The sequence below is a fragment of the Desmodus rotundus genome, chromosome 7 (assembly GCF_022682495.2).
Source record: "Desmodus rotundus isolate HL8 chromosome 7, HLdesRot8A.1, whole genome shotgun sequence".
NCBI lineage: Eukaryota > Metazoa > Chordata > Mammalia > Chiroptera > Phyllostomidae > Desmodus > Desmodus rotundus.
In genome coordinates, this window is record NC_071393.1 from 22,479,683 (window position 1) to 22,492,266 (window position 12,584).

The window sequence follows — 12,584 nt, forward strand, 5'->3', positions numbered from 1 at the left end:
ACTGCCCACCGGGAAGAGATTTGCAGAGGTGGCTCTGTCCTCGCTGTGCGGAGTCAGCCAGCAGCCACCTCTGAGCCATCTATCAGGAGGCGGGAAGGCCCGGCTGGGTCTAACTCCGGCACTGCCCTCTCTGTCCTTTCTCCACCCGTTCAGCCTTCACTCAACCTGACAGACGGCTCACAGAGGAGATGCAGGTTGCCCAGGGTCTTGGGACACCAAGGTCCTGGTGGTCGGGGACGGACATTAGAATGTATGGTGGCCGTGTCACGGAGAACAGACTGGCAGTGAGGGCAGGAGAAGAGAGTGGGGGTGGAAAACAAAGGGTGGGCCAAAAGAGGGGCGGCTTGCTCCTTTGGGTGAGGAGGGGGCGCTGGCTGGCGGTAGGGAGCACGAAGCATGAACAGATCAGGGAAGAGCTGGCCAGGGTGGGAGGCAGGGTGCCCCGCTGGCTCTGCCAAAGAACCACGGGCGGGGATGGGCCAGTCAGTGTGGCACGAAGGCTCTTGGCTTCATACAGCCCTGGATTCTGCCATTTCCTAGTGATATGGCTTTGGGCAAGTGGTTTCTCTTCCCTCAATTTTATTTCCTCATGTGCAAGGTGAGGGTTACAACGGATGCTTTCGGGACTGTGGTGACGTTACGGGAGGTGATGTGCACAGAGGGGCGAACATGGCCTTGGACATATAACAAATGATAAGCAAATGGCCGTGGCAGTGACCCGCATGTAGTAGATGTTCAATAAACACCTGTGGCGTGAAAGCTGAGTAACACTCCCCACCAGCGTGCATTACAAAGCCCTCTTCCGAACGGCTCCAGCTGGCCTGAGACCTCACAACTGACCTGTTGTCCCCATTAGCTGTCATCCCAGGCTGGTTACAGGAACTTGCCCAAGGCCACCCAGCTGGTGGGTGCAGTGGGCACTGGTTCTCCTGCCACCCAGGGCAGTTTCCTTTCACTGGTCAGGCTGGACAGGTCCCCACCTCCGCTGGGAGGCTGAGCCCTTCCCTCCAGACCAGCTGCCCTGCTCCCTGGCGCTCAGTCACAGAGCCCGAGCCCACCTTCCCAGCTGCACCCGCAGGCGGAAGCGGGGGTCTTCCTGTCCACTTTACCTGAACACCACATTTAGCGTTTACTCATGAAATATTCATTCTCTCCCCTCAGTGGCAGGCTCATGCCAGACTCCTAACATCATCCATATGGATGAAAATTATTAGTCACTGTTATTTCTCCCACTAGCCGCTCCCCTCCCTCAACACGCCTCCTGTTTTGATCTCAGCAAAATGGGACTGAATTGAGGGTATGGACCTGGGACACTAATAATACTGCCTTGCGTTTTATGGCATTTAATACTTTCTCAAAGCACCTGTCCGACCACTGAGCACATTTTATCTTCGCAACATACGCATAGAGGAAAGAGGGCTAGCGGCAGGAGCACCCCCATTTTGCAGCTGAGAAAACAGAATTTAAGGGAGATCCAGATTAAGGTCACATGCTTAGTGAGGAACAGAACTTACTATTTAAAAAAAACCAGTTATTATTTTTTGATTCTTAATGAAATGTTCTCTGAGAAACTGAGGATATTTTGTTTCATGCAAATGAATAACAGCACCATCTTTTATGTAAATAGGTAATAGCACCATTTACAGTTCATAGAGTTTTTATCCCTGCCACTTTAACTAGTCTTCAAGAGGCAGGCTTGAATTATTCTCGTCTGACAAAGCTCACATAACGAGTTCGTGGCAGGTCTTTAAACCATTACATCCCAGGGTGGATTCCAGGGAATGCTAGTCACAATACGTTCTCTAGGAAAAGTGTGTTGAGGTCAAATAAGTTTGGGAAACTCCGTGAACCGCATCCCCCTTTTGGGGACTCGCCATGCCCTTTGGCATAGCAAGTCTGAGAAATTCTGTAGAGAGACCTGTTTAATCAGGGTTCACGCAGCTTCTCTCCACCTTATTTCACCACGGAGCCCGTATTTCACAGAAAACGGGGTAATGGGCTGCAGAAATGCTGCTCCAGGGAAATATGTGTGTGTGACCCCGCCCTTGCCCCCATCGTATTTTCTGAGGCCGTGGGGTTTGGAGCAGGGCTGGGGCAGTAGGGCACGGAGGGCGAGGACAGAGTAGAAAGCACGCTTGGGGGGCCCAGCAGAGTGGAAGCGCCCCTCCCCAGGCCGCCTCTTCTCCTTCCTGCAGCCCCAGGAAATTCACTCGGTATTAAGTGGACTGCAGTCAGTCCAGCCTACACCTGGGGCAGGACCAGAGGGGCAGCTGACGGGCTGAGTGGGGTCTGTGGGCGGGGCTCTGTGGGGAGATGGGAAGAGAGCTGGCCTTGGCCTCTGGGAAGAATCTGCGTGGACACCCAGTGGGCGCTCGGTCATGTCTGCCCTTGGTGGTGACGGGGCTGGTCGCCCTGCCCTCACTCTCCTGAACCCGCACAGCTCCCGGAGGCAGAGTGGACGGGAGAGGACCACGGCTGGAGTCTGAGCTTCACCACACCCATCCATCGCTGTGTGCCTTCCAGTCGATGCCTAAAGTTTTCATCTTCAGAATGGCGCTCCCACCACCCACCTGTGAGGAGGTGAGGACTAAGTGTGTGGACGTGCCTCCCAGCCCCTGCTTTTCCAGGTAGCTTCCCCCATCACCTCTCTGCCTTCTGGAAGTCTCCTGATATTACTCAGAAGGAATGGCCCCCACCTTTGCGCCCCACAAGCACACCGCTTGAACAGCTTTCTGGCTCCTCTACCACCCTGCCTTCTGCTCTTTCATTACACGCCTGCGTCCCCACTGGACTCAGGATTCTCTCAGGGGTGTGGCCACTCTGCCCGTGCCTCACTGGCCTCCCTCAGGCCCGACCATGTCAGTGCCCACGGGGCAACCCCCACCCTTCCCCTGAGGTTTTCTCTTAAGCTGTGAAGGCCACCGTACCTTCACAAAGCGCCAGGGAACGGGCACCCGCACCCAAGCGGCCCTCAGCCAGTTGGTGACAGCAGCTGCTATAAACACAGCCCACTCCTTGGGTGGCCTGAATTCCCCAGACCCTCTCAGTGTCCCCTTGGGGACATGGCTCCAGTCATCCACCCTGGTACCGGGACAGATGATGCCCACCCCCCCAGCCCCCATGTTAGATGCTTTCCCTCTTTCCTATCAATTCCCGACCCCCACCTGGTGTCTTCTGCCTCCCAGAGGGAGCGTCCCACACAGGACCTTGCCCAGGTCTTCTGGGGGAATCCGAGCTAAGATAAGGGCATCGTGTATGCAGTGTCCATCCGCACGTCCCTCGCAGCGTGGGGTGCACCCTAGATACCCGAGAAATCTCTGAAGCAGACAGAAACGAGCCGTAGGAACAACCACAGGGAGTGACGGTCCTCCAGCAGGCTGACCGATGGGGTGGGGCCCGAGGAGCCCAGGGCAGAAAGAAACACAGGCCTTTCTGCCTTGGGCTCCTCCTCTCACCCGGGAGGCCACGCCCTCTGCTCTGTACCTGCCCCATCTGACCAGCCTTGGCGGTGCAGAGGACTGGGGTCCGGCCAGCATCCTTCCTCAAGGAGAGGAGAGCGTCTCGGTGCCGGGTTTGGAGACCTTTTCATGAGCAATGGCTAAGAAGGGCTGCTCTTTAAGATTAAGACTGGTGGTTATTCCTTCCCGGTGCCTTCGGCTCGGAGGCGGGAGTTTCCGTGGCTCTATTCATCCCGCACTCTGCATGCAGTTACTGAGACTGCCACCGTGTCCCACATTCCGTAGGCTATTATGTGTCTTTCAAACCGTTATATAAATGCACTTGATTTGGTGCTTGTGAATGTCATTAAACTCCTCCCATACCAGCAACAACACAGTTTCCATGGAGACTAGCACGTCGGAGAGGGGCAGGCAAGGAGAAGAAGCAGTTGGAGCAGGGGAGAAGCCGAGTTCACCTGGTTACCATCTCCAGAGTGTGGGGCCCTGTGACGTGCGGCCACAGCTCCGTAGGGGCGGGGCCGGCTCCCTCAGGGTTTTATGGGCTCTCCTTTGATAAAAGCCCTGGGTAATTCATCCCAGCCTGCACCGGCTTGTTCTAGCATACAGCTCTAAAAACTTTACGGTACCAGAGGCCATTAAACAGCCCCATTTACTGGACCCTTCCACCCTGGGCATGCGGTGATGACGGCTTTGAGTGAGCGGAGGTGGAGGGGGGAGGCAGAGAGGAGAAAGGAGGCTTCCTCAAGACACAGCTGGCACAGGGCGAGAGCCCAGGATTTTGCCAGTGGCTGCTACCTACGTCACCAGGTCTCACCGTCAGCCGTGCAGTTAGAACTATAAAACTGTAGACACCTGAGGCTGAATGGGGTGTTACATCCGAAAGCCCTTCAGAGAGCCTGGCTGAGGAGCCACCCATGTCGTTGGTAGGCAGCAAGACTCCTGTCTGTGGCGGGATTCAAGCAGAGGTTGCGATGGCCTCTTATACTAAAATTTGCTCCCAGGACTCAGCTCCAACATCACTTTGTCTAGGAAGCTGCCTGGGCCCTGCCCACTTGGCCTGCAGTTCGACGGGGCTTCCTCCTCTGTTCTTATAGCTCCCGGACGTCCCTCGTTACAGCGGTGACACAGCTTGGGAATGGCTGCGATGTCCGTGAGGCAGGCTCTGTGTCTCCAGATGCAAAGGGCCACCTGGCACAGGGCGGGGCACAGAGCAGGCACTGGGCACACAGTGGGTGAAGTGACGGGCACACAGCACTATAGCATTCAGTGGGACTTATGCCTAGAAGTGCTTGGCAGGGATATCGAGCCACCGAAAGGAGGGGGGAACCAGATGACCTTTGGTCCCTTCTGGCTTCAAGAATCTTGTAAGATCTCGTTCTAAACCTGTTCTGACTATGAATGGGATTTCAACCTAGATTTCTCCGACTCCTAAGCCACAGTGCTTAACTATTAAGCGTATCAACCACAAGTTAAAAAGCAAACCCAAACCAAAACAACTACGCAATCAACCTGGTATAAAACAAATGTAACTTGCCAGACGCAGGGCAAGGTTTCTGGGGACAGAGCTGTGTCCAGGCTCTCTGAAGCTGCTGTACCTGGCACAGTGCTGGGCCCGGGTAGGGGGATGGCTTCCCTTGTGTGTTTCGTGTCTGTGTCAAAGAACTAACTTCCCTTCCTTTCCTCCAGGGGTCTTGCTTCTGGTCTCTTCCAAAACATGGCTCCAAACCCAGTTGGAGTAGGCAGACTTCCCTGACTGGTCCTCCCCTGTCACTCCCAGACCTCAAAGACTTAGCACAGTGGAGCAGAAGGAGGACTGGGCTTAGGACCAGCAGCCTGGGTTCGCGTCTGGGCCCCATCACTTGCTGGCTGTGTCACTCTAAGTCACATTGCTCTCCAGAGCCCCGGTTTCCTCTTTCCCACGTGATTTCCAACGTTTCACCCAGGAGTCTATGCTTCTCAGGTCACCCAGTCCCAGCATCTTGGGAGCTACTGACCAGGGGCAGAGAAGGTCAAGGTCCTCACTCTTCTTTCAGTGTCTACACTGTGCAAACGTGCTAGGCTCCTGGGGTATAAGGGAGACTGGATGGAGCTTACAGACTGCTAGGGCAATTGGGTCGTACTTAAATAATGGTGATAGGAACACATAGGTACAGGCTGAGCTGCGAGTTCTGAAGGGCAGGCACACGGTCCCACGAGAGCATGGACTGGGGGCGTGGGGCTCTAAGCAGGCTGCAGTGGGGAAGTGATGCCTCAGCCCAGAGCTGAAGGATGAGCAGCCTCTATGTGGCAAGGGTTGGGGATACGGTGTGGTGGGTGTGGCCGGCACCCAAGAGGAGAGACCAGGACAGGCAAAGCTGCTGTGCAGATGGAACATCACTGTTTGGGGAGCTGAAAGGTGCCTGATGTCACCAGAACACAGAGTGTTAAGGGGCACAGATGAGGCCAAAGAGCTACATAGGCACCAGACCCTGTACAGCTGTGTGAAACGCGCCAGGGATTTTGGCATTTTTCCTAAAAGCAGTAGAAAACCGGTGAAGTATTTTCAAGAGGAAGGTGACATCTGATTTGCAGTTTGAAATACTGCTCTGCCTGAAGTGTGGAAAAGGAACTGGGAGGGAAAGGGTTGGGCTCATGGGTTGGTGGGGAGCACAGCTGTTCTCCGCCCAGATGCAGGAAGGAGGCAACGGGGACCTGAGTGGTGGCCCTGAGGTGGACACAGGTGGGTGGAGTCAAGAGATATCTGGGAGGTAACATTTCTAGGTCTTGGTGAGGATTGAATATGGGTGTGAGTGAAATGGATGTTTATAAAGGAGCTTGGCAGGGCCTGTGGCCTAGTGGGGCCCCAGGTCGCCTTAGCTAACCAAGCAGGTTGGGCAGGAATGGTGGCCGGAGGCATGGGTCTGGGAAGGAGCTCCGCAATCCCCCATCAGACTGCAGCGGCAGAGTGAAATGGTGGGCCCCTCGTTCCGAGACGCCAAGTGAATTAAACAACAGTCATAAAGTATCCGGACGTCTGAGGCTTGCCATAAATAATAAACAGGGATGTTATACAAATAACCAGCTTCGCAGCCCCGGTGGAAGAAAACACATCAGCAAGAAAAATGAAATAAGAAAAAAAGCACCCCAAAGCCCCAACTAACAAAGCGACAATATTAGCCAACATCCGGGGGGGTCTGGCAGCCAGTGGGGAGGAGTGGTCTCGAGGAAATGACTGATGTTAGCCCGAGTCAGACCACAGTGGCCCCACCCCCAGAGGGAGGAGCTCTGAGCTGGCAGACCTGTTCTCCCCTGGGCCAGGTCCCTGGGCCAAGGCCCAGGCTACCCTGGGGCTGCTTCCTCTCTGCTCTGACAAAATCGCAGCTTGTCCCTTGGCCTGTGTCCCTGCCCCACTGCCACCCAGGGTGCATGCAGCTCAGATGGGCCTGAATTCGCTCTCAGGGAACAGACAGGGAAACTCAACAAGCTCTGCTTTCCGAGGCTGCCGCGCAGACCAGCCAGCCAGCCAGCTTCCTAGTACTGGCTCCTTTGATGACCAAAGCGTTTAAATTCATAGACTGGCAGTGAGAAGAGGGTGTGAGAGCCAGGATAGATTTTGAATCATCACATTTTAAAGGCTTCCAGGTGACCGTAGCCAACATTATTCAAGTTTGTGTACAAGACGGTTGAAGTCTGAGCACCCAGGGACTTGCCTAAGGCCACACAGCTGGCACCTTACTCTGAGGGGCTCCTTCCTCTACAGAAGCCAATGGAGCATCTGCCATCTCTGTCACAGGGTGGGGTTAGAAACAGTGGGTGTTTTAGACTCACTTTTTCAGGTTAGGGAATTGGGATGCAGAAAGATAGGACAGACTCCGCACCGTCTTAAAGGACATCAGGGATGAGCTGGTGCCTGGATCCCCAGCCTCCCGGGGATCTGTGTGCCCCCCCCACATGGCGGAGGGTGAAGACGGATGCCCGGGTGGAGGCGTGCTGCCTAGACCTGGACCACCCGGAGCTGCTGGGCAGGCAAGAGCCTGTGTGGGGTCTGCCACCTGCAGAGCTGGCTGCCTCCCAGAGAGGGGGGGGTTGGTGAACAGAAGCGGCCTTTGCTAATCACTGCGTTTGTTTCTTCCTGGGAAGATGAAAGTGACAGCGCTGGGAGGCATTTCTGCTCTCCCTTCACTGAGCTGGGAGAAGCGCCAGTGGCTGTGATTCTGAAGGTCCAAAATCTGGGATCCCGCCGCCCCTCCAGATGTGCACCTGTGTGCAAGGGAGGGCTGTGCGCAGGCACCCCTCACGAGGCTGGCAGGCAGGGCCAGTGCCTCCAGCCTCCTCTCTGCTCCTTGACACGTCCTCGTCCTCATTTCCCTTCTCAGGAGTCCTAGGGCCTGATAGAATTTTCTGGTTCCTTAGAAGTGGTCTTCCTGGGCCTATGCTCTGCCTTCCAAGTCTTTCCCTAATTTTCTCCCACATCATCTGGCGTTCCTCTCCCTCTTCCTCCGACCCCTCCTACTTTCTCTGTAGTTTTAGCTGCCCTGAAAAACCAAGCCATCTGAAGAGTAGGGGGCTTGCCCTGTGTTCACAGGTCAGCCTCCTCTTTCTGAATCTCAGGAGCACTGGGCTGGATGTCAGGAGACCTGGGTTGTGGTCCTAGCCCTTCCAGCAGCTTCCTCCTGACCCCAGGTGAGCCGCTCATGCCCCTGGCCTCCCTGAGTTGGTGGGTGGCCTGTAATCGCTGGGGTTGTTTATGGTTCTAACACAGAGGAAAGCTGAGGTATTTGAGGGGCAGGCAGCGTCCTGCATCAGATACAATGTGAGAGCTTTCTGTCTGCCTAGGACTAAAAGCAGCCCTGGGCAAGCAATGTGCATTGAGAAAGTGAGTGGTTCTGGAATCTCCAGGATAAAGGGGTTATTGGAACAGCCAGGAAGAGGGGTAGTGGTGGTGGTGGTGGTGGGGTGTGTGTCTGGGCGTGGGATGAGGGGACAGTGGGGACAGTCCCCCTTGCAGAGCTGGAGGGACATACCTACTGGAGAAGCCCTGAGAAGGTGGTCCGGCAGTACCGGGGTGAGCAAGGAGAGCCTCCCGTCCCAGCTCCCTGGCTCTGCTGACCTGCCTGGGCCCTGGCATCCCAGGAACAGCCATCGTCTGGGGAGAAGCTGATAGGCAAGACTTACGGAATTACTGGGGATGTGGAGACTCGCTTCCTGGAATACTCTGCCTCAGTCTACTCTGAGGCCCGGGGACCTTCTTTGCAAGACCCCCCTTTACACCTGCAGGTGACTTTGCCCATCATGGCACTAACTAGTTGAATTAAACCTGAGCAACTACTCCCTACTGGGAGTCACTGGGCCAGGGGAGGCACGGAAGGAGCAGGATCCTTCTCTACCTGAGGCTAAGTCTTTGGGTGGGGCAGACAGTGTAACGAGTAATCACTGATCAGGGTAAGTGCCACACCATTAATAGACCGGTTGCCTCAATGAAGCATAACGGTGGGGCATCCAGGTTAGGGCCTCTGTGTGGAGGGGACATTCACACTGAGGTGTGCGTTTCTGCCCTGAGCTTATGGAAGGTGGGGGCCATGTCCTGCTCACCTCTAAAAGCTCCAATGCTCAGAGCAATGCCTGGAGCTTGGTACAGACGCCGGTGTAATTTTTCTGGCCGGTATTCAATGACTGTTTGATGAATAAATAAATGATCTCCTCCCAGTAGTGCCCATTTAAAGCACCATGTACTTATTCACAGGAACACGTCGTGTGTCAAACAAATCTGATATTCTCAGGCTTAGTCTGTCTCTATCTCCTTTCTCGTCTGCCCTTCACTCATGTTTGTTCATGTGTCCACTTGATGCCACAGAGGTGCTGGGCCCTAACAGACAGAACACACACATGTATGCACACACACCACAGTCTACTCACCGCCCCCTTTCTGGCAGGCGTTGCAGATTCTGTCCGAGCACCCCCAAAAAGAGCAGCTCTCACGCACTGTCACTTGCTTCCTTAACGATCTTTGAACAGTGTTTTGTCTTTATTGCTTTGTGTAGTTTAATCGCACCAATTGCGATTACTCTAGCTTGTGATAAATCCCAAATCTATAAAGCTCCTGCTCATTCGCTATTTTCCTCTTGCTCTTTCTCAGTCAGTTATTGTTGGGGAATGTAGTGAGGAGGGGCGAGCGGAGGGAGAAGAAAACAAAAAGATACCAGATTAACAAGGAAACATGAAATAGGGGACCACTGCTCCCCAGGTGACGGACACCTTACTAAATACTGTTAAACAGAACAAATGAACTTTTAATACAGCACGTGTCTTTTATATTTATTCTAATGTAGAAATATAATGATCACTACCTTATCTTTAATGGAAGAAGCAGCTAATTGTTCTAATATCTCACTAACTCCAGCATCTGGGAGAAGAATAATTATTTTTTACTACGTTATCAATTGTTCCATTTATACCAAAGCGTAGACAGAGATTTCTCTTTCGTGAGCTATGTCAGGGCTGCGATGCCAGTCCCGTCATTCACATGTGGAAGTTATAATTATTTTGAGTGTTGGTACAAGATAATTATAAACCATAAAACAGCTCCCCGTGCTTGCTGATGTCTTTCCTTATCTGAGACGTATTGGGGTTTGGGCACACGAGTTTTAGAAAGAGAAAAAAGTGTATAGTGTGGCGCTTGGGGTAGCAAGACTGTCCAGAGTGGGAGCAAGGGAGCCCTGCCCACCCATCCAGGTCCATTCCTCTTCTCCGCCCACCCAGAGCCCAAGGTGACCCACCTCATGCATCTCTGCATCTGTCCCACTGCCTCACTCCCTCCTACTCTGTCTCCTCCTTGTTAGCTGAGACTTGCGACCACTCACACAACACCCCCTTGTCTTCTTCATCACGAGATGCTGTGTGTGTGGTTGTGAGTGAGTGTGTGCGTGAGTGTGTGTGCTGGGACATTTGGGAGGGATGAGGACCACATCCAGAGGGGGAGGCAGGAGGGAGGAGTTCAGGGCCCCGGGCTACTAGTGATGCCTCCGCTGCCCCTCAGTCTGAATGCCTAGCTTGGTTCTTAATTAGTCTTCACCACCGGGAGGGCCCAGGTTGGGGTAAGGCACCTGGGATCTGCCACTCTTAACCAGCTCAGTCATACAGCTGAAAGTAATAACACATTTGTGTGGATTGTATGCGTTTTGAGAGGGGGCTCAGAGACAACACACACTGTTTTGGCATCTTCCCATTTCAAAGAGAAAAAACTTTTAAAATGCTGTTTTAGCTTAGCTGTTGCACTAGGTAAAGCTTTCTTTCCTCAGAGGTAATCAAGTCCCGGTCTTATTCTGCAGTCTTGGTCTAGTCCTCCCTGCCTCCCTCCCTTCCTTCTTTACTTAAGCACTATCTAAGAAGTGCGTCTCTGCCTAATGCTGAGTTTATTTTTCTTACTATTTTCCCAAATTCCTGGTTCAGAGCATTACCACTGTACCTTTCTGCTGTGGCAAATGCATTCAGACCCCTTGCCACGGATTGAATTGTTTCCTCCTTTCTCTCAATTTGTGTGTTGAAGCCCCACCCCCCAATGTGACTGCACTTGGAGACGGACCTTTGCAGAAGTATTTAAGGTTAAATGAGGCCATGTGGGTGGGGCCTTAGTCCAACAGAATGTTATCTCCATAGGAAGGGCCATCAGAGGGCTTGCTCTCTGTCTGCCGTGGGAGGACACTGTAAAAAGGTGGCCACCTGCAGGCCAGGAAAAGAGGTCTCACAAACACCTGACCATGCTGGCACCTTGATCTTGGACTTTCTGTCTCCACAATTATGAGAAAGTAATTTTCTGTTACATAAGCTACGCAGTCTGGGGTGTTTTGTTATCACAGCCTGAGCTGACTGATAGGACTCCCTGGCCATTAGCCACTTGTGAAAAGTGGGGGAAGTGAAATCGTGTTGTGATTTGGTTCTTTGTAGGCCCCAGGGCCTAGAGTCAGTGCCCTTCTACTTGTCAGACACTCAAATCCAGCCCAGCTCCTGACTGTTTGGCTTCCCCAAACTCTGTGAACCTCACCTCAGCTGCTCTAATGAGCATCGACCGCAAGAGAACGTCTGTTCAGCACCACGGACAGAGGCACCGTGTCCATTCCCACAAATTACAAGTTCCTGCCTAGCTGGCGCCTTTGTGGAGGCTGCGGTGGGAGAGGCGGGGGTGGGCTGGGGAAGACAACAGAGAGGAAGGGAGACGGACCGGCAGGAAATGCAGCTTCCAACCCTGGCCAGGCTCAGCCCCGGGGCTCCCACAAGTGGGAAGTGGCTTCTGGGGGCTGCTGCCTTCTCACGCAGACAGGCGGCAACAAGGGGGCGGTAATACTCCTTGTGCTTCATTGTGCTGGCCTGCCCCTTGTCAGCCTGTCACGATGATGGGTGCCGGTGGCAGGCCTACAGCTGGCAAGGCATGAGGTTTGGGGAGCATCACGGGGTGTGGGTGTCATGGACTATGGGTTGGAGAGGAGAGCCAGTGGAGGAGCATGGGAAGAGTGCACTTGAACTTCACTGAATCTAACTCTGGGAATAGGGATAATATAGGGGAGTTGCCTTCCCCCTACCTGGAGCAGAGCCCAGGCCCTTGGAAGGGGAGGGGTCCAGCTCATAGCAAGCTGAGCTGGTGGGAAGCCAATGCTTCATTTGTGTGACTTTAATGAATAAATGGCAGCCCCAGCCATTGTTTATCTACTTTTGAATCCTGACAAACCGTCCGTGGCATCTGATGGAGAGGGTTATTAGCTACACGGAGACAGATGGCTGGGGATGAGGGGTTTGGCTCTTCATTACACAGGCCCGTAAGTGACAGCACTCCCTCCACATCCCAGCCTCCACATCAACGTCAACGCCTTTCCCAAGCTCCCGTGCCCTGGTCAGGCCTCAGAGGAAAGACTCAGAGCAAGAGAAAAGCAGAGTGGCCCATGAACAGTAGGAGACGTCAGGTGAATGGGGCTGGAAGAGAGGGCAGGTTTCCGAGAGCAAGTTCTTTGAGAATAAAAGGTCTACCTTCTTCTTCTTTATTATTGTTCCAAGCCCCAAGTAAGGGGCTGTTTACTCAATGGGCATTTAAGAAGTGTGAGTGATTGGGAGAAAGGTAAAGCGGTCTGGATTGGAAAATGTAATAGAAGAAGATTT

The 12,584-nt window shown here is 53.6% G+C and overlaps 1 protein-coding gene across 4 annotated transcripts in view; it reads right to left on the reverse strand.

Annotated features, from left to right (window-relative positions):
• Nucleotides 1-12,584, reverse strand: part of KIRREL3 (kirre like nephrin family adhesion molecule 3) — a 493,300-nt gene that overhangs the window by 92,166 nt on the left and 388,550 nt on the right. The gene's annotated exons all lie outside the window — the stretch shown is intronic.